At 39.5% G+C, this 26,646-nt stretch overlaps 1 long non-coding RNA gene across 1 annotated transcript; it reads left to right on the plus strand.

The window, feature by feature from the left end:
* Positions 1-767: 767 nt before the first annotated feature.
* On the plus strand, positions 768-21,342 carry LOC116714256 (uncharacterized). The gene is made up of 2 exons (XR_004338032.1): positions 768-1,056; positions 19,924-21,342. It is a non-coding gene; the product is annotated as an uncharacterized LOC116714256 (long non-coding RNA).
* The last annotated feature ends 5,304 nt before the right edge of the window (positions 21,343-26,646 follow it).

Genomic DNA, 26,646 nt, shown 5'->3' on the forward strand with positions numbered 1-26,646 from the left:
CCCATGTAGAAATATTAATTGTTCATTTTCTAGTGACCCTCCACACCTTTCAGATATACTCACAGTGGTGTTCAGTCCCAAACTCTGAACCTCAGAAAATATGTTATTCCTGGTTTTAATTGTCCAAATTGTGGCTGTTCTTTTTTGTTGTTATTTGTTTCAAATATGAAAGAAAATGCATTATTATTATTATTATTACTAATAGTAGTAGTAATAGTATCAGTAGATTTATTGGTGGTAGTAGTGTAAATCTTGGATTTGTTAGTCTTTTTAATAATTTTATTGCTATTTTGTTACTCATCAAAGCCGGTATACCAGCTCAAGTAGTCAGTGAAACATTGATTAAAGTATTTGATGCATACTTGCTGGATGATTTTGATGACATTTGACAAAATGTATTGTTTTTTGCTCGTTTCAGAATTGATGACTGTATGATGTTTTTTTTTTTTATTTAAAGACTTTTACTGCCTTGCTGCTGAAATGTGCTCTATAAATAAACTTGATAATAATAAAACTCCAGTTTTGGAAGCTTTAACCAATACTGAATGTCATCATGTTTACCTCATGTCAATTAATGAACACTTTAATGAGCATGACTTTAAATTCTACTTCAGCTCCCAAACTATTGCAGCGGTCTGCTGATTTCTATAGCAACCATCCCATTATCAAATCACAAAGAGAAAGAGCGATGTTTTCATGCAAAAGGAAAGGCTGGAGAGTGTTGTAAATATGCATACGCGCTTTAAGCGTCGGTGTTTGCGCGCGTGCGAGCGGATTCACGTGACCACGTCTCCAAGCAGCAGAGAGACGAAGCAGAGACTGACGTCAAGCGGCCAGCCTTGGGCCTTGTCGTGTGTGCGGCGTCTGTTCAGGCCAGCCGACAAGATCTGGAGAGCGACGGCGCCCGCTGCGAGGCCGCGCGACATACCGAGCGAGCTCCACGCGCTGACGCCGGCCTCGTATGGCCGAACCGACGCCTAATTAGCAAGAGGATAGAATTAGAAACACACGCGCTATGACATTTCACGCGTTCAAGTGGAGAGTCCGGTCATTCCAGTTAAGTGACCGGCTTGACTTTTTTCTTTACATGTCGGTAGTTTGTGGGTGATGACGTTTGAGTTCCTGCTGAAGGTTTCTGTTTGTTTGTCTGTGGGTTTGATTCCCGGCCGGGTCTTTCTGCATGGAGTTTGCATGTTCTCCCTGTGCATGCGTGGGTTCTCTCCGGGTACTCCGGCTTCCTCCCACAGTCCAAAAACATGACTGTTAGGTTAATTGGTCTCTCTAAATTCTCCCTAGAGGTGTGTGTGTGCATGGTTGTTTGTCCCCGGAACGTAGCTGGAGATAGACACCAGCAACCCTCCTGACCCCATTAGGGACAAGGGTGAACAGAAAATGGATGGATGGTTTCTGTTTTGTGCTGATGACGAGCTGCTCAGGCAGAGGGAGCTCTGAAGGATTGCTTTGTTTACTCTCATGTTGTGGAAAACCTTTTAGTTTTATCCATCCTTTGTTATTCAGGCATAAATCTATCAATTTATAAAGTGGATTTGTGTATGAACCCTAAATTGGGATAAAAAGTACTTAGGCAAAATGTTTACAATGTGCTGACACATGCATTTCCTGGTTTATTAGGTTGCTTCCAAAATGCGTACCCCTTAAAACTTTTCAGGTTTTGTCATTCTGCAATGGTCAAACTTGAATTCTTTTGCAAATAAAAACCTGAATGTTGCAGGTCTTGATCCTCAATTCTGATATTTTACTGGAATCAGATTTTTTTTGTTTGTTTTTGTCATTGTCATTTATGCTACTTTTTAAATGCAACCCGTAATCAGGTTTGAACGGTTTACGTCTCCAAAGTGGCCCGCATGCGCAGATGAAGAACGTTGATGTCACTGTTTACGAAAGCCTCTTCTATACGGATCAGCTTTAAAATTAAGAGACGACAGTATTGTAAAAAACAAAACAACAACAACAACAAAAAAATGACAAAGCACAACTAACAGCAGTGGCCCTTTAAGAGTTGTATGGGATGTGCAGTCACAGCTAAGTTTGGTGGGATGGTGATGTGATTCGCTCCACTGACACCGACTTCTTTCGGATGTTCTGAATTGTAATTTTAAGCCACTGTTTACATCCGGATTTACCGCAATTTACTTCTTTTGGGTCAGGATATAGACTCACACCTCTTTTACGGGTAAAGCTCTGGAAGCCTTTTCGAGCCTTTTATCCGTGGATGATAGTGAAAACCGTTTTTAGAAAGAGATAAGAAGACGCAGTTTTATAAGCTTATGAACTGGTTTCCAAGGGTTACAGACAAAAGTTTAGAGTTTCCTGGAAACTCTCCGAGGTTTGTTTGGGAACTATCTACTTTGTCCAACCGTTGCCAAGCTGCCTCAAAAGCAGAGAGAGAGACAGAAACAAGAGACCTGGGGCACAGTGGAGGAGCTACCTTTATGGCTGTCACGCCCGCCTGTCAGGTGCAACTGGATCTGACCAAATCACTACAGTACAAGTCATCACACACCTCACATCAAAGACGTAAAAGTCAGATGAAATGCGACGTGACCTTTCAGACTGCGGATGCTTTGAAAACAGCCAGATTCGTACTGGATTAAATTTATGGAAGTGGCATGAATCAGATTTTTTTTGTGTGTGTGTGGAGAAAAGATTGGCATTATGCCACTCAGACTGCAGTGAAAAAGTCAAACGTGGGTCACATATGGGCAAAAAAAAGAAGAAGAAAAAAAAACCAATTCAGATTTCAGTCTCATTTTCTCGGTGTGTGAATGTAGCCACAGAGTGCGTTAATGCATGGAATCTCACGGGTTCGCAAATATTTCGCCACCGCCGATTTCGACCAGTGCGAACGAGTCTATCCGTGTCACACGTCTCAAATCCACTTTCACCGTTTTTCCAGAAGCCATTCCTCTCTCCCTGCATTTCCTTCAGAGCGCTGTGTGCTGCCGTCCCCTTTTCCTGTGCAGGATAGCATGTGTTCATTCAAACATAAGTTGTCTTTTTCTGCTCCTTCAATTACAGGCACCAATGAATCAGAACGTCAAGAGTGGTTCAACTGTTCCAAATTACATGTAGGTCATTAAAGTTCAGCACTGACTCATCACTGATCCCTTTTCCACACTTTGTGCGTTCACCAGACCGGACACACATAAACAATGAATATTCTTGTGAGTTTGGGGAATTCTGGAAAAAAAAAAAAACAACTTGTCTTCCTGTTGACTTGCTCCATTCCTTGAAGGGTTTTCATATTTTGTGGGATGGCTCAATGGGAGAAATGTGCGCAAAACGATTGTATAACTCAGGCATGGCATGTGGAATTGAACGCTTCCTATTTCTGCTAAAAGACGAGACGGCTCTCAGGTTGGTCGAGCTCTCGTGTCATTTTTAAAAAAGTTTATTCATTAGCTGATGCTTAAAATGTAATTTTCCCCTCTGTTATACTGTGACATTCGGTGTGGTAAAAACAAACAAAACAACGACCCAAAAACAAAGCACATTGCTCCTTACAAATTTATTCTGTTTCAGAACTCTACTGAAAAATGTCATTAAAATATTTTAATATCAGACAAACATAACCCGATAAAACACAAACAGCAGCTTCAAATTTATGTTTGACTTGTTAAGGAAGCCAAGCCAATTATTTAAAACAGAGTCGCAATATAAACCTGCTAACTGGTTTAAATGGCCGTTCATTTTCCCTTTGAGATCAAAAAAGTATTTTTATTTATTATTTTAAATTTAACTGAAGCTAAAAGTGCAACATCTTCATTTTTAATTCATTGGTAATGTAAAAGTGTGAAAGTAAAAAACAGAACTGGTCCTAGGGACCAATCAGCTATGGTTTCTGTGCCAGCTCATGTCATTCAGTTTAATTTTACACGGCAAAAACACACATTTTTACCAAGTAATTTTGGTCAAATTTCTAGAGAAAATATTTTATACTTGAAATGAGACAAAAGTAACATTTAGGATTATTTCCCTGATAACAACTGAAATAATCTCCCACGTTATAAGTGGAAACATCTGCCAATGGAGTGAGCATTTTTTTCATTAATATTAATTATTTAAAATAAGCTCTTATATCTTGCTTAAAATTTACTTGTTAGTTTTGTCTCATTTCTAGAGTACTAAGATATTTACACTATAAACTAGACCAAAAATTTGGGAATTTTTGTTTTGTTTTTGCAGTTTATTTCTTCAGTACAACAGAGACCAGGACCAGTTCTACAGGGGCACTGGGCCCAGTTGACCCCTGTCTAGAACCGCCCATGATGTCAGGTGTAATTTTACTTCCAGAATTGTGAACCTTTTACTTGTCAGCCTCAAGTGTTTTTACAAATAAGTCTTAGAGGTCAATAAAACGATAGTCTGAAAATGTGAGACAAGTCTTTGTGTTATTTTTAGTCAACAGTGGCGTTGGCCTTGAAACTCTCACAGATTCCACATCGGTCCAGATTCTTTCTTATTCTTGTGTTATGATCATATTTAAGCCTACTTCATGGTTTCGGACATATTTAATTAAAGTTATGTCTTGATTCTGCATTCCTTAAAATATTGACAGCTACATCTGGTTAGTGCAAGTGAACAAAACGTTGTAGTTGATTGCGGTAGTTTTAAGCTTTAACCGAAGGGGCTATCAATTTTTCATGCATGACTTGGTTGGTTTTGGGTTGGGTTTTTTTCCCCTTAATAATAATTTTGTATCTCCCCTGGAGTGACTTTTATTTAAAATAGTTTGATGAGTTGAAACATCTGCAGTGGACTGGCGACCTGTCCAGGGTGTGCCCCGCCTCTCGCCCCAAACGTTCTGTGGAGACTGGCGCCGGCGTCCCTCCTGACCCCGCTAGGGAAAAAGGTGCAAGAAAATGGAGGGATGGATGGATGTGAAACATTTCAGTTTCAAATAAAGCAAAAAAATATACACTATCAATAAATCTGCTCGGGGTCAAATACTGTTTCACTGCACCGTTTATCATTACTGACATTTCTAAGTAATCCTTTTTTATTAGCAAGATTACTCAAGCCAGGTTGTATCAACCTCTTCGGAAAGATGATTTCTCAAAAAGGGAACAAAACGTGTCATGCTCACTGGCTCTTCTGTCTGTCATGACAATGATAAACAGTGTTGGCCTTGACAGAGAATGCACTCTCTTTGTGTTCTCGTTTGAAAATTATACATCTGTTTTGCATGCTTGGTACACCAGTCATATTTGTCTATCAGGCGCAGTCCACAGCCAGACTCTTAACATCCTCTCCTTAGAGCCCAGACAGACAGACAGACAGTCTGCTAAGCTGTTAATGGATTCACACTTCACCCATCAAATCCTCAGTCAGCTTATGGAAAAGAAGCTGACTGATACTGACCCGTCTCAACAAACAAGAAAACCCACTGCTGCGTTTACTCTGTTGCCTTTTCTACCTCGGTTCAAGCCGTACTGTGCAGGTTCAGTTGTAGGATTAGGTTTTAGGGGTGCTGCTCCACAGTTCCGTCGCATGATTTTGGCCGGTCAGTGAAGAACCCTTTGATGGGGTTTGCTCAGAGATCTGACGTAGGACACAGCGACCAAAAGATTGGCCGTGCTTACGGCTTGTGTTGGGGCTAACACAAGAAGGCCGTGGAGAAGGATTTGTTTTTGATGTGTTGGCCTCAAGAAAGCTCTGGCAAACCATTTGACAGCTGTAGACGGGGAACGCGGGGCCTTTCCTGTGCTGTGTTTGGTTTGGACAGAGGAATACAGACCTGCAACTGAGGATGTTAATGAGAGGTGAAAGGAGTTCTCTGGGATCTTCCATAATATGGAGGAGACAAAATCTGACGACTCAGGGGAATCTACTACCTTGGGAAAAATTGTGAAAGTAGTAAAAACGTTTCTTTTTTTTGTGGAAGAGATTCAATTGAAATGCTGAAGGCTGTTGAGATTATGGGAGGCTGATAATCTCAGGTGCTTTTCCTCACCACTGGTGAGGCAAAGCAACACTGTCATCCTCGTCTTTAAGATTATGGAAAAGCTTACTGTAGTCCTTCATGATTGCTGAATCTTTGATACAAGTCGGGCCATGTGGCTTTTGTCCAAGGAATAAAACGTTAAATAAGGCCTAATCCTTACAAGGTTGTAGATTTTTTTTGGGGGGGGGGTTACATGTTGAGTGGAAATCAGACTCCAGTGAAAGTAGAGAATCCCAACAAGGGACTACATCACCATTCCAAATTAAGGATAACCTGGAATCCTTTCATAGAAACTGTCCAAGTTTCCCTTCTTGACCAGTACTCCTGACATCAGATGAACAATTAAAATTATACATGTAGACCAAGGATGGGCAACTCCAGCTTTCAGGTGTCTTGCAACTTTTGAGTCTTTGCTTCAACACACCTGAGAAAAACAAAGAGGTAGTTCAACTGTTTGATTGAGGCGTGTTGGACCAGGGACACTTCTAGAAGTAGTAGGACACTGGACCTGGAGGACTGGCGTTACCCACCTCCTCTTACAGTATCAGTTATTCACCTAAAGATGTAACAACCATTAAAAATGTGCAGTTTCTTTATGCAATAAAACGGATTAATAGGGTAAAGCAGCACATTTAACTACTCTTTGTTTTTTGTCACTAATTGATTGCTGAGTCCCTGTTTTGTGTCCTAAGTCTGGACCAACAGAGAAAGACTGATCAGACAATTAGAGAGACAACGAGAAACGAAAATTATTAGTGAATAAATCAATGAATAAGAATGTTAAAAACATACTGCAGATATTCAAGAGATTGACATCTGTAGGCAGTTTTTTCCCCATAAAGCACTCATTTTTTGCAACACAGTGATACAATACTACACTATACATTACAAAACAATCCATCAGGACATGTTGCTTTATCATGTCGTATACATTTTTATCCTAGTGGTGTGTACCTTGTCATTCTGAGAGCCAAATGAGTCCATCTGCATATCTAACCAGGTCATGAATGGTGGGAATGTAAATCTTTCAAGACGGGACAAGCACCAACGCACATCTGCACAGCCACCCCTCTGCTTCATCTGCACTAATTTATGTATCAAACCTGGTCTATCTTAACAAGTCACTTTTAAAGTAGAGTAGCTAATAGTGAGAAATCGTCTCTATTAGCTTGATCAGCGTTGCCTGGATCTTTTTAAGACCAATAAAAGTTCCAGGTTTATGTGATGATGCAGTTTTGGTTTCCGGAGTTTATCGTTGTGATGAAGCATCTCCATTTAAGCTTTTTTTTTTTTTTTTGTACCAATGTGTAGTGATTAAGAAGCCATTTAAAGGGAAACTATTTTCTGGCTCCGAAAGGGTGAGAGAAAGCAAGACTTTCTGAAGAAACAAGTAATGGTGAACAGCTTTTGTAAAAAAAAAGGATAAAAATTTAAAAAAATAAAGTTGGGTTTCATTAAGGTTTCACTCTTAATTTACATACAGAGAGTTATTTTTGTTATCCAAATAATGCTAACAGTTCTCACCAAGTGCCAGTAGATGCCAAAGACGGTTTAAAACATGATTTTGTCTTTACTTAAAAAAAAAAAGTAACAAACCTGTTTGACAGGGACTGCCGTCTCACACTGTGACGTTACTTTTCTGTCTATAACAAATTCTGCATCTCTACTATTAAGGTGTCATCCATTGTTCTGGTTGATGGAAGGATTTTTAAGGTTTAATCGTTTTATTTTCAAAGTGAAGTGTTGTGTAGACAGATTGTCCAGGTTGCCAGTCAATGCCCTTGACATCCATTTTCTCCTTTATTCCCACAGTTCTCCATTTACTGGCCTGCTTTCGCAAACAGTTGTGTTCCAGTTTTTTGTCCAATAGCAAGTAGTCTGTCTTCTTGTGAGAACCATCGATAGTGCTTTTCCCTTGTTAATATGAATATTAAATGCTTTCCTAATGGTTTTTGCAACATTTTAAATTCAGAGGTCAGTATAGCTTCTCAACAGATAAATAAACCTATGATAGCCTCTGAAATATTATATTCTACCCTGTTTTTTTTTATTATTTCTTGCACAACTCTGCAACTCTGGCTGGTTTTATTTTCTGAGAAAAGAAACGGTACGATTTGCTATAGTTCATCTGAGAACAATCAGGTCAATCTGGAATGAATTTACCTTTTGCAAATTCATTCTGAGATGCAAATTCATTCCAAAAGGAATGAATTTGCATTATAAAACAAAACACCAGGACATGTTGCTTTATCATGCGAACGAAGGGAAATATTACATGATACCATGTAATTGTTAATGCATTGATCTTTAATGACAACAGTGCAAATGGCACGCTGGGGACAGGCGGCTTAACGAGTACAGAAAGAAAGATTAGGCCAACGGGGGAAAAGAGAATGACTCAAATCATAGACATTTGTTTGACTCTTTTTTTTTTTTTTTTAGTTATTTAATCAATTTCATGTTTTGTCACGTTAATATTGAGCTGCTGTTACACTGTATCCCATTTTGTTATTATGTTACACGGTTAGAGTCTTGTCATGTTTTTAAAGAATAGTTGTTATTTTTCTGTATTTAGTGCGTATGGAAATGAAAACATGTGACCTGTAGTGGTTTGTTTGTTTGTTTTTTGTAATTTAAGGATCATCTGGGGGTTAGAATTCAATGCAATATGAGTGTTTATAAGTGGTCCAGAAATTAGTTGCTATCATTAGAAGGTAGATCATCTTGCCTCAGTGGAAGTTGGCAAATCTTCCTCAGAGCAGACAGAGAGTCTGCATGGTGTAGCATGAATTAAATGATGTAGTAAACCAGGACATTGCTGAAAGTTTTAAGTAGCAGTACTGCTACTTTAATGGTAGCAGTAGTGCATACATGCGGTGCTCATTTTTAAATCTTTAAGTGGCATCCTGGACCTATGAGCCAAAGATCACTAATCAATCTATCTATTAGTGATCCAGCAAATCTTCCTGTTGTTCCCGTAAATGTATAAGAATGTACTTTTGCAGTGACTTCTCTGAAAATGTGCACCTTTCATCTCGTACATTTGATATTTTGAAAACTCATTTAAAAAACTATCATCACTCCCTGGCTTTTGATACTATCCAAATTGATTTTGTTTGTGATGTCGTTCTTTCGCTTTAATTGATATCCTACGAGTCACACAGCACTCCTCCAGTCAGATCTTGTAGTTTTTAAATGGGCTTCATAGCTAAATTGACTTGACTTGAGCCAAGTGTGTATGACATGTCAACATTGTGACTCTGCTACTATGGAACACTTTCAAAAAATAAAATAAAATAAAAAAGCCTTGGCCTGGATTCCTCGCTGATCAAACTGTGCATGCCACAATGCCAAATGTGAAGGAATGAAAAGGTGAAACATGTTTTTTTTTTTTTCTTAAACCTGTCTGTCTTATTAAGTTAGTTTAATCTAAGGCATCCATACCACCGTCTGAGATATTTATTAGTCTGTTTTTTATTTTTTGAGATTCAATAATCTCCATTTGTTTTAAACTAAAGCCATTATGGCTCAAATGCGAATTTTCAACCGTCTATCTGCATCCTGACATTACAGTTGACACCACTGTCTTCATCTCTTGGTAAGGAGAGCCTGCAGAAAGGGAGGCCAGCTCCCCTTTTCCATTCAAGGTCATACTTTAGTTATGGTGTCACAACTTCCAAATCAGCTCCTCACAAACCTTGGATGATTTATTCAAACTCTTTTAAAAAAAAAAAAGATCAAAGTTTAATGCTTTGGAATCAAAGTATCTAAAAGAGGGGGGAGTTTTTAAAGACACATGGTTTGAAGATGTACCAAGAGTGTAACAAAAGCGGATCAAAAGATTTCCGTCAGATGTCCAGTCCTTTTCATCTGCTGAAGCGCCACCGGCGCAGAGCGACCAACCTCGTCCGTCTCGCTTTTTGGCAGCGGCCGCTTGAAAAGTCCGTGTTTCTGTCTGCTCCCGTCGCTTGACTGTGAGCAGGAGGGGCTTTGGAACGTGAGCGTTTACGGTGCCGCCTTTTCCACGTGGTCACAGGCGGCTGACTTGATGTGTGGAAATGTTCTCCACTTTCTGTCACGCCGATGAAGTAGCGCCGAGATTAAATGCTATTACGTTATGGAAGAAGTGAGTGTTTGTTTTAATCGTGCGCAAATTTACCGAGTTTAGTCAGAGGTGCAGGGAGACGAGAGGTAATGGCTGAATGAGTTATAGTATGAATATGGAGCATGGGAACATTATAGCCCCCAATCTGTCCATATTAGCAAAAGCAGCATCCAAACAAGCCGGTGGGATTCAGTGCGTAAAAAGTTTACAACAAACTGAGTGAGAGGGAGTTTATTACCAACTCAAACTTTTGAAACAACACATTTTGGGGGATCCTGACCTTTGACCTTCCTTCTGCCTTGTTTGTCATTCGTCACTGAAACAAATGCCTGAAATAAGCAAGAATCAGTGCAAGTCCATCTATGCGTTCAAGTTCGCTCAAGCAGATCTGGGCATGTTCACACCAGCAGCTTCACACTCATCTGCACTGACACCGAGTCCAAAGTATCTAAAACGGACCCACTGACATCCAACCTCATTAGGATGTCATCTAGATTAGAATAATTCTTTGCTAGCATCAAATGATTTTTTTTTGTTTGTTTGATTTTTTTGATAACATACCTGCAGCACACTGTAAAAAAAAATGCTGGTATTTTACCGTAAATTAGAGACGTTTTTGTTTACAGTACAGATTGATAAAGTACTATATTATCACGTGAAGCCACTGTACACTTCCTTGGCAGTCAGAATTAGCTAATGACACCAGCCAATTGCCGAGCGAGGTTTGCGAATTGTGCAGCACGTACATTATAAATGACGACGGAATTTTACTTAGCAAAATTGTCAGGAACCGCTCGACTGACTGTTTTCTTGAACTTTTTTCTTTTTTCCTTATCATTCTCGACACCTCATCCACAAAACATGCTAAGTGTAGCAGGTATAAGCAATCGGGTCACAGCCGCTGCACAATCCGGCTCCGGACGGACCGCATCGACGCGCCGTAAAAGTCGAAGCGCTTTCACCCGACGAGTCGCACTCGCCACTTCCCACAGCAGTTTGCACATGACGAAGCAATGTGGGATTCGCTTCGCTGCCGATGGACGCGTGATGACTATAGAGGGGAAGCAGCGTCCCAAATGTCAAGGGTGGGGAAGGAACTCTGCCATGCTGAGTCACGCCTGACCTTTAGCCCTGATAGCAACAGGCGAGTGAGAGACAGAACGGGGAAAAAAGAAACTGTGAAGTAAAAACACTGACAGAGAAAGCCATCTTGGAAATCTCCCTTTTTTATTCAAATTAATAAGACGTTACTATATTTATTTTTGAAAATGTACATGTCACATGTTGACGTAAACAAAAGTTTTAAATGAAAAGTAGTAGTTTGAAGAAAAAAAAAACTTTCGTAGCCTACTTCTCTCAAAAGTCAATTTGCTGCAGCGCAAGCAATTAAACATCAGTCATTCATACTTATATATATTTTTACATATGAAGATAATAATAATCTGTACTGAATCAATATGCTTCATTACATCTTGGTAGAATATTATGTTTTATTATTTTCTTAAAAGTAAAATTAGAAGAAACGTGACAACGTTGCATATGTTCATTTCTAACTGGGTTTTTTTTTTTTTTTTTAATCTCTGATCCTCTCAAATTATAAATGTTTCTTTTAATAAACCCTTTTTTTTTTTTGTAAATTTGCTGGTAATGTACTGTTATGTAAACATAACTTGCAGAATATAATAGTCCGCCAAGTCGTGAAATTTCATGAATTTTAAGTTGAAGAACGACGGATTTGTTGGATCTCCGTCGCTTATTAATCTCCCATCCGGCGCTGTGATTAATCGCTGTGCTCCACTTCGTAAGCTTGAAATGTAAATATTCACGCTGTTTAAGTGAAGGTTTCATTGGCTCATAAACAACATGTCTTAAGATCCTTGGCTTTCCAGGTATCCATATACAGGAAGGTAATTTTGTTTCAAACGTCAATTTAAAAGCATCGACTTTGAACTGCTTGTGCTTCAGTCGGAGGATAACTCATCGTTGCAATAAGTACATGTTACGTTGGTTCTATATAAAGTCCATCGTGTTGTTTTTTTTAAAAGTGAAATTTGCTGCTCAGCACACCAGACTGACTCTCCCTTTTGCTCCGATTGTCTCTCACCGCGGAGATCTTCGAGAGGAGCCGGGATGTTTTGGACCGACAACAAAGCCGTACAGAATTACATCAGTGTGGTCGGTTTCTCATGCACAGTATGGCGTCCGTGTTTAAAAGGCGACCCGCTGCGTCGGTACAGAGAGACGCTGTTGGCCTTGGCCACGCCACTTTGTGAATTATTGGGAAGACGTGTGACCCTTCGGTCCAGTTCTGGCGAAACCGTGCAACAGTTGAGCGAACCAGGACGTTCGTGTGGATCTGCGGAACACCGCGGACAATCAACCTACAGTGAAATCTCAATTGTTCCGATATTCCTACGTTTTTATTTTCTGCTTTCTTAATTTTTCGTGTCCCGCCTTCACTTTTCGGATGCCGGTCGACTCGCAGGCCAATCGAGATGTTACGTTTCCCGCCGCGTTCCGCCTCTCCGGGTCGAGCGTTGAAGCGGCCGCCATGTTCAGCTGAACTTGATCGGCGTGGACGGCTTTTAATCGTCAAGGGCCAAAGTCTTCTGTGTTGGTTGGCACAATAGCGACTGGTGGCGTTTCCTGTTGTAGGAAGGGACGTGCTGGATCGTTTCACAGTTCGGGGTTATTGTGGTCGAGCCTAATAAGAAGCAGAATCCAATTTCTGCAAGTCTGGCACACAAACGAGTTATAAAAGACGAAAAGAAAGAAGACGGATTTGGAGAAGGCCAGAATAAAAGAGAATAGTATAATAAACCAGCATGGAGAGAGGGGGGGGGGGGGGGGGGGGGGGGGGGGGGGGAATAAAGAGGAAAGAAAAAGAAAGGCTTGATCCCATTATTGTTTCAGCTGAGGAAAAGCTGCAGCTAGCGGGCTTTCAGACAAAAGCTCTGCTGTGCAGGCAAAATGTCTACAATTATAGCTCTATATCATGAGGAGGTGAGCGGCACGTGTGGTCACGCATGTCAGGGGGAGATGGATATATTATCTCAGCTACTCCTCTGTCAGTTTTATGTGTCCCCTGGTTGTGGCAAGCGTTATCTTTGCACAATCTTGCAGTCAGCTGACGCCTGTTCGCTCTCCAGTGTGGTCGGAGCGGAACCGGAGGCCAGAGCAGCCGCTTTGAAAGGCTGTCAGATTATACACTGTAAAAAAAAACCACCAAAAAAAACAACGTAGATTTTACAGTAAATCTACATCACTGTAGATGCACAGCAGCTGGGGTTGCCGAAATTCCACTGTGAAATTACGATACAATACTGCCTGCCAGTATTTTACCATATTTTAGAAAATACGGTAAAGTTCTGTCGACCAAAACTGCCAGTATTTTACCGTATTTGCTAAAATACGGTAAAATACTAGCAGCTGTGGTTTTTCCTTAGTAAAATCGGCCATACTGGCTGAGGTATTACGGTATAATATTTTGGCTTTAGCAATTCAGAACTGTAAACTTTTTATGCAATTTACTATAAAAACAAAACATACACCGTACTCTATGAGTGGATAACACTGCAGGACTTTGTGATATATTGACATTTTATTGTAAAAAAAAAAAAAAAAGAAAAATCAACTTTATGGTAAATTACTGGTAGTTGTTGTTGCCTGAATTTTACCATAAAAATGACAGTACAACACACAAGGAAATGTAGTTTATCAGCATTTCAATATAGAAAGTTATAAAGAAAATAAGTCCAAATTAAGCAAAGTATAGACTATGACTAATCCACTTAAAGAAACAATTTCTATTTAAAATTCAATTAACAAAAATCAGCTTAAAAAAATGGTTTCCTGTCCAGTTTCCTCACGGTATTACTGAGATCTGACAAAAAACAGCACATGTGTCCATATAAAAGATAACCTGTTGCATAAGAAAAACATAATAAAAGGATTCTTGGTTGAGAGTAACAAACCACTGAGTCCAGACTTTGCTCAGGAGGGTGTGCAACATGAATATGGTCTTCCGAGTCACAGGTTGAGATTGAGACTCGCAATGTTGTCAGTCGGGTGTTTACTGCGAGATCCTCTCTGCAGTTGGAAAACAGAAACAAAGCAAAAGTTAGAATGACGCGCTGCATGAACGTAACATAAACTCAGCATCCGTTTAAATGTTTGTTTCACCCAGTTGACTTGCACACATGCGTACATGGAGCCTGGAACTTTAACCAGGCAGTGTGGTCTTTTCTGACTGAAAATTCAAAAGCTCTGAAACCTTTGTTTAAACAAGTGTGATCCCCTCTGCAACCAGACAAAAAAAAAAAAAAAAAACCTCAGATGAAGACCTGTTGTTTCAGGGAATTTTCTATCTTCATCCTTCTATTCTCCCTTTTAGAAAAAACATGTTTCTCTTTACAAATTAGTACTTTTTTTTTACCTCTCATTCAGGATAGATGACACAAGACAAATTCAATGCACAAAGATTCTGGTCCAATACCACTGTCTTGTTATATTTCCATGTTCATGATGAGTCACTTCCTCGTCAAAACATGTTTGCCACGTCCTCGGCTCTCCATGGCAGGCAAGCGACCCAGTCATTTGAAGGCCGAACAAGTAGTTTTGAGAATTTAAATTCTGTTCTGATAAATTCACCCAAACTGAGAAAAACTGTAAAATATTTAAGATTTAAATTTACTTGTCTTAAAACCCAGTAACTGTCATGGACCCAGTGACTTTAATGTAAGTATTTTGGGGGGAGGGGGGGTGTGACAGTCAAGAGGTTAAAGAAAAACATGAAATATTATTAGCTCTGATGCCAAGCTTTATACTTCCAAGTATTACCAAAGCATTGAAACAAAAACTAACGTGTTCTTCACAGTTTTAACTTGCATGCATCAACATTTTACACTCAAAGTAATTCATATGAATTACTGAAACAAACCTGAAAAAGTTGCTTCTGCCATTAACAATAACTTTACGCATACGCAGTCTAAAGTAGACCTGAAACATTTGAAGCATCTAAATATATTCATACCGTCGTTCCTACAGAAACTCTAACGGAAGATTTGCATCTGGGAAAACTAGTACTAAATGTTCCATATAGCAAAAATGTCCAGCTGCAGTGCATGTACATAAACAGCGTGGCTCAGACATTACAGGGAAACATTTCTTTATCAGTTGGTTAAAGTTAGATGCAGAAATGTGTTGTCCTTCTCCTTCTCCTCCTGAATGCGCAAAAATAGCAGAAACTTGATTTCAAAGACAGTAACCGCATCCTGATAAGGATCAAGGCCTACAGGGCTCTCAGCACCATGAGCTAGCACCTGCTAGTTAGCAGCGTTAGCTAGTGCACTGGGAACTCACAGTGAGTTCAGGACACCACAGTATCCTGAGCCAAGCTCAGCTACAGGATCAGAGTTAAAAGAATCTTGCTGATGCTGTAGGATCAAGCAGAAATACAAACGACAGTAGATAATTCTTTGTTTACATGACAAATAACAGTGACTCCATTAACTGTAAACCCTGCTGTTTAACACAATAACAAAATGGAAAACTCTCCAGATTATTCTCAACTAATAGCATAATATTTAAAACCAGGTTTGTGAAACTACAATAAAAGTTGATTTCACAATTTTTATGCATCTGGATCACACTACAACTGCTCTTTATTGAAGTTTCACAAATCAGATAAAGGTGTCATAAATCCCACACTTGGTTTTAAATATTTTGCTATTAGTTGAGAATAATCTAGTCCAGGTTTGAAGAGTCTAGGTGTTGTAGTTTTTTTAGCTAGAGTAAATTAAAGATGCTGACGGTAGTGAAAAATTAGGTGGAATCGCCCTTTAGCCATTTCCCGAATTGGAAGCTGCATTTGGAAACCAACTTCAGCTTCGTCCAAGCAGCAGGGACTAACATTTCTCTTAATGTACAACAAATCTATGGTCGGCATAAAATTAAATAATCCCAAATACATCATTTAATCAAACCCTCTCATAAGTGATGACGGCGTCGGCTGTAGAAGTTTGCTCTGCAATCGGTGGATCTCCAGTTCGACACCTGGTCTACCTTTGAGATTTCAGTTTGATATATAAAAGGCCTTATAAATTAAGTTAATTATTAAAAAACAAAAGAAAACAAAATATCACACCACCATTCTATTCTTTGTAAATAACTTTCGCAGTCTGGTTTACAGTTTTACATCATAGATATAAACATCAGCAAAATTTTTAATTTTGTCCGGTCAATACCGTTAGTTTTAGGGTAATTAGCTGCTGGCAATATTACAATATTTTTCTATGAATTTTACAATTACTTAGATTTTTACAATAGATTTCTGTGTTTTCTACATTTCATGATTGTCAAAATCACTTGAAATATATGTTAATTGAGTTACTGTAATTCCATGTATTTTCTACGGTAATAAAATGTTTTGGATATTACGGTGAGAAACTGTTGGTATTTTACCATTTTTTATCTTGAATTAACAGAGTTTTTTTTTTACAGTGTAGTATCTGGATTTTGGAACAGGAAGGCTGAAGCACAGCTGAGTTTTACTGTAGCGGTAAGGTGAAGCTAAAGCCCACGATAAGTTAACTAGCAAACCTTGCGAAAGTATTTACGCCCCTCGAATCTTTTTCACATTTTGTCAAATTGCGACTACAAACTTAAGTGTATTTTATTGGGATTTAATGTGACAGAGAAAAACAAAAGAGTGTGTATGTGGGAGGTTAAAGGGAAAGTGTTATTAATTTATGGCACAATCAAGCAGCTGTTACCTTCAGTTGTAATAAAAATGCTAAATATGTCAGAAATCACGTCAAAGAAATTTGACTTTGTAATTCAATGCCTTGAAACTGGGCCTCTGTTGCTTTAAGAAACTCCTGCTCTTTCTGAAACTCCGCCTTCAGGAAGTCATCACAACATGGCTCCTCTATTAACCCTTCATCAATCCTTTTACCAGCGTTGCACTGAGAGCATATGTAGTGGATGGTCAATTACACCAAGTGTTTGCTAATTGCTGCTGGCTAGTCTGTAGGAGCTCAGTGTGGGAGGAAGCTTGGAAGCTGCGTCTCTGAGGATGAGCTGCTTTGCCGAAGGCGACTCTCTGGGCTCTCCGAGCGTTTTGCACAGCTGGATGGTTGCCATGGGAAATTAAATTATTTCTCAAAAATACATAGAAGAATCAAAGCCACACTCCAGCTAAGTTTTTTGATGAGGGAATAACATTATAACCTGATGTAAAGCTCAAAACAGCCGACTCTGCACAATGCAGCCTCTTTAAAAGGAAAGAGATGCATCGGTTTTCAAAGTTTTCCTCAACAAATGATCTGAAAAGTGTGTCGCGCCAATGTGTGCAGCCCAAACGAGTGGATGCTTGTTTATCACTACCACCTTTTCCCACAGCTGCAAGTCATTTGGGGTACGTCTCTGGCAGATACATCATTTTCGTCCCCCAATTTTCTCTGCAAAAGCTCCAGACTCAGTCAAAGTCGACTGCAAAAACCAACTGTAACGTCTTGCCACCGAGTCTCAGCTGGATTTAGGTTTCAAGCCAGACCGATTCATTGTAGCGCCAACAGGTATTTAGCGTCATCCGTCTTCCCATCAGCTCTGACCCGCTTCGCTGTTTCGTGCCGCGGGAAACCAACCCTGCAGCTTCGCTCAGCCAACACCACAACAAGGATGATGTGTTCGGGATAATATGCTTTGTTAGTTTTCAGCCACATGGTTCTCCTTACCGCTGTTCCATGAAGGCCAGATATGTAGTGCGCACAACGAATGGTTTTCATGTTAGCTCTTTCCCAGTTACCATGGGCAGATTTGAAAGTTTCCAGTTGTTTCAGAGCAGAGAGTGGATCGGATGATCTGTTTAAAGCTTGGGTTACTTATTTATTTTTTCAAATAACCTTGTTTTAAACTTCTTCATGGCTTTAATGGCGCCCTGTCTGCTGTGTTGTTCATGATGCTGTAATATTCTCTAATAAACAATTTAAGGAATTCACAAAACAGTTGGATTTACAGGAACAGGTAATATTGTGGAAAAACTTCAATGTTTTTGTCACTTTTTTTTCAGACTAAGTGAAGCATATCTATATTTTACAGATTTATTGTGCAGTGAAATGTTTCAATCAATTATTTCTCTTAGGTTTCACAAGTTTGGCTCAGATATACTACAAAAACTTAGCGTCTCGGAAAATTTAAATACTACCCAAGGGCAATGAAAAGGGATATTTTGAGTGAAATTTCAGCCTTCTGAAAGGTTCATCTCTATTTGCTCAGTACTTGGTTGGGGCTCCTTTTGCTTGAGTTACTGTATCAGTGCAGCGTGGCACGGAGGAGATCAGCAGTGGATGTCCAGGTTGCTTTTACATGGCGGCCTCCATCTCACCTGCATTGTTGGGTTTTTCTTCTGTATTAATGTTAGGTGTTTTAATATTTTCATTTGAGTTGCTATTACGCATTTATAAGATTTGATGCATGTTAGCATTATTATTCTGTATAGATCGGGTTGGAGAACTGGAGCACATGCTATGTGCTAATGCTAATATCTCCCGATTGACAGGCTGAATAAACGGAGACAGCCTCCAAACCCAGACTGGGTGTTTTATGGGTTGTCCTATCAACACACAACGCAGAACTCCACCGGTCACACTCAGAGACACAGAAAACTCAAAATAAACACTGAGAAAAACTCAAATCATGACACTTTGGACTTCTGAGGTCTTATTCTCCTCCAGCCCAGGGAAGATTGATGTCGGTGCGCAGCAGCTCTCGACTCCAGTCTCACTCCGCTGCCAGAATTCTTTAATTTGCTTGAAAATCCTCTCAAAACTGCCGTTTCCAAACTTTTTCTACTGCACTTTTTCCTCCCACACAACTTTCCGTGATAAAGCACGCTGTGAAGAACCCTCTGCTTTAGCAATGACCATTTGAGATTGTTTAGAGGCTCAGGAAAACCTTCGAAGGCGTTTTGAGATAATTAGCTGATATTGTGTGTGACACCATTTTTGAATATTTCCCCTTTTTTTCACATAATTCCAACTTTCTGAGATTCTAAATTTTGACTTAATTTTCAACAAATAAAGGCTTGAAATATTTTTGATTTATGTAAAACGAGTCAATGTTACGTACGAGTTTCACTTTCTGAAACGAAAATATGCAACATTTATTTTATATCTTCTAATTCTTGGAGATTTAAATGCATAGTGAGAAAAAAATAGATTGAACTGAGTTTTTATGTAAATGTATGTATTCAAATATAGAATGCACACCACACATTTCTGATTTTTATTTGCAAAATTTTAAAACTAATATAAGATTGCACTTTGTTACTTTGTGCTGCCGTCAGTTGCTCCGTCACATAAAAGCTCAATAAAAGTCATAATTTTCACATAAACAGTTTCAAGGGATATGTTTTACTTTTGGGAGGCACTGCTGCTGTTCAGCTCATGGTGTGTTTTGCAGTTTGGAAGTAATTTGCAGCTGTTAATTTCTTTTTTTTATTATTTTTTTTTAGCATTGCTGGGGTCACCTTAAAGTCATGGCTTACATCTTGGGCCTGTCAGCCAGCAGATCATCCATGCATTACTGCTGCGTTTACTGGCAGAGCCGTCCACCGACTCGCATGGCAGAAACGTACAGCGCCAGAATAAACGTGAACCCCAGAAAAAAAAAATTGTATAACGCTTGCTTAAAATCTGCCTCGACGACCAAGATGTGGACACCAATTGGATCTTTCTCTCTTTCTCTTCTTCTCCCGTTTTTCTCGTCTGTGTTCGGTCATCTCCGTCTCTCCCTTTCTCGCTTCTCATTCCCCCGTTTTTTTTTTTTTCGTTTTTTTTTTTTTGGTTTCCAGATCTTTCCACCGGACTTGTCAGCACTCGAAGGAACCGGCACCGCTGGATCCCCGAAACAACAGGCCCACGGTCACGTGTGGGTCTCAGCGTGAACCGGACCGGGACTTGACCCCGGAGCGGCACTGAAACTCCAATGACCTCATGAGGCACAAGAGGAGAGAGGACTTATCCCTCTGGCAAAACAAGCTGCTCAGAGCTCAGAGTTTCAAGAAAAAAAAAACAAATTCTGGGAGAAGTGTCGTCTCCAGACAGCTTGAAATGCTGCAAAGCTGGAAGGCAAGCGTACATGAGACAAAAAAGAAAAAAAATAACTAACATGCTGGAACACAGACATCCTGTTAGTAGTGATTTAAGGCATGAGGGGACTCTGGGAAATATACCTCATGATAAAAATTTTATTTCCTTTATGTAGTTGGAGCCAGGAAGCTGTTGAGCGTAAGGGATTGGGGCGGGAGGGAAAACAGGTAGACGGAGTCTGGTGGAATCTCAGAAATGCGTCCGAAGCTCCCTGTGGAAAGACACAGCAGAACTGGCACTTTTAGCTCCGTGATGATGCAACGCCACGAGCCTGAGGTGAAAGATTCAGGGTTTCCACTGCAGGAGAACAGATTAGAAGTAGAAATATGATAAAGGTGGGACCAGGCTTTCCCCTTCATTTTATTTTTCTTAATTTTTTTAATTTGATGATTTATAAACCCTACTGCTCTTTAACTACAAAATAAATGGTACGTGTCAAATAGCAGAGGTTATATTAAGCTCACCAAGATAGGATAAAGTATGAATATATAAAAGAAGTAAGAGAGAAATGTTATTTTTGGTGAAATATCAACGTGGGGTCAATCTGTTGACAGGAGGGCTGTCGGTTTAAACCGTTACAAATCTGATCTTTGACCGAACGAAAACGGTTGTTGAAAGCCACAAGCACGTAAGTGATCAATCCTGTGGAAATGCAAGTTCCACAAATATAGATATTTTGGGAAAAGAAGAAAGAGCGTTGGGGGGAAAAAAACGAACATGGAGCATTAGCCTGAGCATGCCATTCCCACTGTGAGACACGGTGGTGGCAGCGTCATGCTGTGGGTGTGATGGGAGAGCAATTCATCCTTCAACTGGACCGTGAACGTAGACACACAGTGTATTCACTGACACTCTCCATACAAGTTTGAGCAATTTAAAAAAAAAGAAAATAGATTTTAAAAAGTGAATCGAAGTCGCATGAAATCACAAGAAATGCGCCAAAGTTTGCGGCTGTGATGTGACAACATGTTGAAGCAGTTTGAGGGGTGTGAATACTTTTCTCAAAACTTTGTTTACGTTCTTTGCCAATAATGTCCAGCCGACAGAATGACCTATTTTTGTTCTTATCAATTTAAAACCCAATAAACAGCAAGCCAACGGACACATTTTATGTAAACTAACCCAAAAATATTTTATGTTTTGATTTTAGACTATTAAAATAATTGGAAATGACCAGAATTTAACTGAAATAACGTGTTAAATAGTCTAATATATATCAAGGTACAGGTCAAAGCTCTTGATTTAAAGGGAAATTCTTTCATTCTTTCAAGTACGATTGGAAATAAGAGCCAACTTCTTCCCTGTCTTGTTGATGTAAACCAGTCGGTGGCTCCTCACTGCGGTTCAGTTATGATATTTGATATTTCCACGCTCGTCAGTGGAGCGAAGCATCCTCAGCAGCGTTATATTTACATGCGCTGGGGCAGCCGCGGGCGGCGTGGAAGAGATTCCGCTTGTGCAGGTATGAGAACGGAGATGATTACTGTTATCTTCATCCCAGGTAAGTATAGCTTTAGCTCAGCAGTTCTGGATCCGAGCGTCGCTCCAGAGCTGCGACGTGCAGCGAGGTTTGTCCGGGGGAAACAGAACACCGGTCGTCGGGCTGCTGAGCTGTTCCGATGGAGCAGTTTATAAGCCTGTAACTGGTGTAATTTTAGCTTTAATGAACACTTGAGGATAGAGGTATGTTGAAAATTGGCCCTCTGTGCCAATAAAACATTAAAATGAAGCTCCTGGCAGCCCCTAACTTTTAAAGTCTTCGTCACTGCTCCACTTGGTGGCTTAGGAGACACATTTTGGAGGAAAAATGTCATTTCACTTTCTTTCTTAACACTTACAGTGTTAAGAGTACTCTGCTACTCCTGCATCAAACGGTTAATGCCATGGCTGTTTGATGCAGAAGAAATATTATAACTTCCTAGCGTCTCTAGTTTTACTAATATTGTCCTGGCACCACTTTTTATAAGCATTTGACATTTGTAGGTAACATAATTTAGTCAGAAGCTAAAGTTGCGATGAATTTAAAGGGGCAGTATTATGTCTATTCCAGCCACATAGGGCCATCTTGTAACTGTGTTACCTTAAGTTGTTATAGAGATGCTTTGTATACACATATATAAAAACATAACTCAAAAGAAATGTTACTTTGTAATTGAACGCCTTGAAATTGGGTCTGTTTCTTTAAATGTGCCTGCTCTTCCCTTCAGGAAGTTTTCACAGCAGGGCTCCTCTGTTAACCCTTTAACATCGTTTTTTACCAGCGTTTGCACTGTGTAGCAGCTCATACAATGAGCTCAGCTGATATGCAGTTCCACCAGATATTTGCTAATTGCTGCTGGCTAGTCTGAAGGAGCTGAGCAGGGGAGTTGCGGGGGAGGGTGGCTGCTCTGTGAGGAAGCTCAGAGGCTTGAAAACTGCAACTCTGAGGAGGAGATTTCTCAAACATGCATGAAAGAATCAAAGACAACACTCCAGGTATGTTTTTGAGGGAATAACATTATAACATGATGTAAAGCTCAAAAAAGTAGATTTTACGTAATACTGCCCTGTATAAGAACTTCAATGGAATCAGCTGACACACCATTACATCACTGTGACAGCAAGCCACTTCTCAAATACTGCTGCGATGACCCAATAATAATATTACTCTATCTGTGCAAATGCAGTATCTGTAGTGATGAAGATTCCCTCACCTCTCGATGCAGGATGCTTGAAAATGAGAGTGAAACTAGTGGCTTGACCTACTTCCTTATTAATACAGACAATAATTATGTAACCAAGTTAAATTTCATTATCTGAAATGTAACTTCCAGATAATGAGTTTATCCTTAAATACATTTTCTGTAATACTTTATTTGACAGGGTGTGCATGAGACTGTGACACTGTCATAAACATGACATAATACATGTTATGAAGATGAAGGAGTCTTTATGAATCTCTATGACTGTTGTCATGAATGTGTTGTCATTCAGTAAATGACACTTTTAATACAACGTTGCTCTAAAAGTTGCCTTGACAGTCCATTAAAAGACCCAACTTTGCATTAAAGTGTCATTATTTACAAAATAACGCAAAGTTGGTACTTTTAATGACCTTTTAATGCAACTTTTAAAGCAACTTTGCATTAAAAGTGTCATTATTTACCAAATGACGCTTCATGATAACAGTCTTAGAAATTCATGAAGACTCCTCCATCTTCGTAACATGTGTTATGTCATGTTCATGACAGTGTCATGTCAGTCTTATGCACACCCCGTCCAATAAAGTGTTACCAAATTTCTTAACCAGTCTTTGGTGGGTCTTGTATTTCTCAACACACCAATATAAATGAAAAAGTATGAGAACATAAACAGCAGTTTGACAATTCAGCAAAGCTTAAAATGTAAATGCATTTGCTACACAGACAAAGAGTCGTATAGTCACTCAGCTGCAGAAGAACCATAAAATTCAGCTATTTATCATAAAGCTGACAGGCTTTATAATGTCACGGTATGCTGTTTACAAACGCTCCGTTGCACCATCTGGGGAAAATCGGCCCGCAGGCTTCCAGTGACCCTCCAGGTGGTCCGCTAAAACATCCTGTCTGCAAAATAAGGTCGGGGTCGGTGTCCAAAACTCAGTTGGAAGTGTGTTACAAGTCCCCCTCTGGAGAGCTTCGGGTCATCCAGACAGGAAATGAAAAGGGAAAACGGCTGTAAAACGGGTTCTGTTCAGGAATCGTTAACAGTCTGGCACTCGGGCAGAAGTTGCTAGGAGACCTTGGCAGTTTTCAGCTATGTGTGCTGGGTTTATTCAAGACGCAATTTTTATTTTATTTTTTATTTTTTGAGATGGCAAAGAAGTGAGAGGTGAAGGCCTAACAATGTTCGCTGTGAAAGCTTGATTTGTGCGCGAGGCAACACGAAGCGGGAACAGGTGCAAATTACTCGCCTAACAGAAGCCTGTGATTAAAGCCGCGTTGCCATGTTCTGCAGTTTTATGACATTAACAAAGCACGGAGTCATCGTTCTCCTGAGACACCTGTGAACACGAGGGGCTGTGCTCAACACGTTCCTGGTAAGTGTTGGCTCAGAGTGTGCAGCCTGAGTTCACCTCTCCAGTGGAATGTGAGAGTTTGGATGATCTGTCGAGGATAATAGAGGTCAAAAGTTCAAACTCGGACCTGTCAAGTCAGTCGCATGGCAGCAAGTGAATGCATTAATATATCTAAATGTGATTGAAACAATTTACTAAAATCCAAGCATCCGAATTGTAAGGAAATGGGATTTAAGCGTCTTTTAACATTGCTTGGCTGTTGGTGCCAAGACTGGTTTTAATGAAGTTTTCACACAAAACCGTCTCTTGTTTTATAGAAGATTGTCTAAAAAAAGAAACAATATCCAGACAGCGTCATTAACGTCCACACAAAGTCTTTATTTATGTTAGAAGTCAAGAGAAAATGGGTTTACCTGTTTAAGAAGATAAAGTGGAAACTCAAACAGCTTGTTACAATGAGAGTATGCAGAAAATGAGCTCTGAATGGGATACATGTTAACTTTGAAACAGGACAGCTACAGCAGCAGGTATACTTACATGTGCAAAATTCCATAATTGGATTGAAATTTATTTATAGATGAAATAATCTGAATGTATGGTCCATATGCTCACAAAATGAATTAATCCAGTCGTGACGTGTGTTTACGTGCACAAGATTTTATTCAGAATAGAAGTTGTAAAATTTCCCTTAAAAAAACACCCACACACACACACACACACCCACCCACGCCCCCACGCACCCCCCCCCCCCCCCCCACAGAAGAAAATGTCCTTCTCTCTGTGCTGAGCATAATATCAAGCAAATCCAGCACATTGTTCATTCTGTGTCTTCTGAGCAGCCAGGATGGAACCACGGCTAAGAGTCTCAACTCTGATAACGGTTGAGACTTTTCTGCGCTCACTGATTAAGCTAACGGCGGAGCGACGCATGCTGTTGGACTTCCTGTCAGGATTCAATCAGAGTGGGGGAGGAAATAAACAAAGTTCAAAGTTTTGACCATAACAAACCAGTATCAGGCCAGATTTACTTCCCTAACGTGATGCACACAGGCTCAATGAGGTCAGAAGGAATAACATGCTCAAAACACGTGTTATCATGCACCTATGTGATGCTTTGTAACGTGTCACTTAACATTTATATCATAAGCACACTACATATGCATATAGACACGTTACATTACATAAGTGCGGTACAGACACATCTTATGTTGACACATATAAACAAACATATTTTTGGGGACTTATGGAACCCCATATGAACCAAACCGTCTCATTCGAACCGCAAAGTCGTCTGAATCTGATCAGAATGTTCAGATTCTGAAAGTCCAGTCGAAATGTTGTGGCATCTCATTTGGATTTAGAAAAGCGAGAGTTGCAGTTCCTATGAGTTTGTTCCAAATTATTTTGTAAACTTGATGATTCACCAGTGCGATCGTAGGATAAATTTGGCCAGGTTTACCACAGTTACACGTTTTCTCCATTTGACTCTCACTGTATTTCTCTAAAGTTCCAAAACATTTGCAATAGAAGCTAAACCCTTTCCAGATAGATAGTTAATTAATAATTCATTTGTTTATTTCAGATATATTCATTGGATTTTTAGAACTTTACAAGACAACTCCACTAATTTATTAATGGTGCGATTGCTACCCAACGAAAATTTTAAAGATTTTGCCACAAATCTGGCACATTCATATGATGCATTGTTTACATGTTGCTTGATGCGCGTTGTCCATTTTAAATGAAAGATAAATCGATTTAAAATCAATCAAGCATTTTTTTTCTCATCTGTTCTGGAATTGTGTATTTTTTTTCTCCAATAAAGTGCAAAAAAAAAGTTACAATTCTGATTTGAGAGCAAATCAAAAGTGTTTTTAAGTTAGAGTTGAGAAACTTCAATTCAAAAAAGAAATACAGTTTCAAAATGATCAATCTTACCACGCAAGTATTGATCTGATGCCGATACTGACTTGGTATCGATATTGTGGATCAATGCGCCCACCTCTAATGCCCATCTGTTGACGTTGATTTCATAATTTTATTAAAGATCTTAGAATCAAACCAAAAGTTTGGCCCATCATGTTAGTCCATTGAATATGTGAAGTACTTTTGGATAACTTAGACTTAGACTTAGACTTGTACTTTATTGATCCTTTGGGAAGACTCCCTCAGGAAATTGAAGTTACCAGCAGCTCCCAGGCAAAAAACAAAGATAACACACAGTAAGCAAAAGTGCAAAAGAATACAAAATACAAATTAAATACTAAGGTACACACTAAATGTGAGTAACCAAAACCTTAAATTATGCAAGAAAAACCTGAAATTATGCAAGAAACAAGGAATAAGAATATAGAATATAAGAATATAAGTAAATATAAATACAACACAA

Source organism: Xiphophorus hellerii, chromosome 3 (assembly GCF_003331165.1).
Source record: "Xiphophorus hellerii strain 12219 chromosome 3, Xiphophorus_hellerii-4.1, whole genome shotgun sequence".
Classification (NCBI taxonomy): Eukaryota; Metazoa; Chordata; class Actinopteri; order Cyprinodontiformes; family Poeciliidae; genus Xiphophorus; species Xiphophorus hellerii.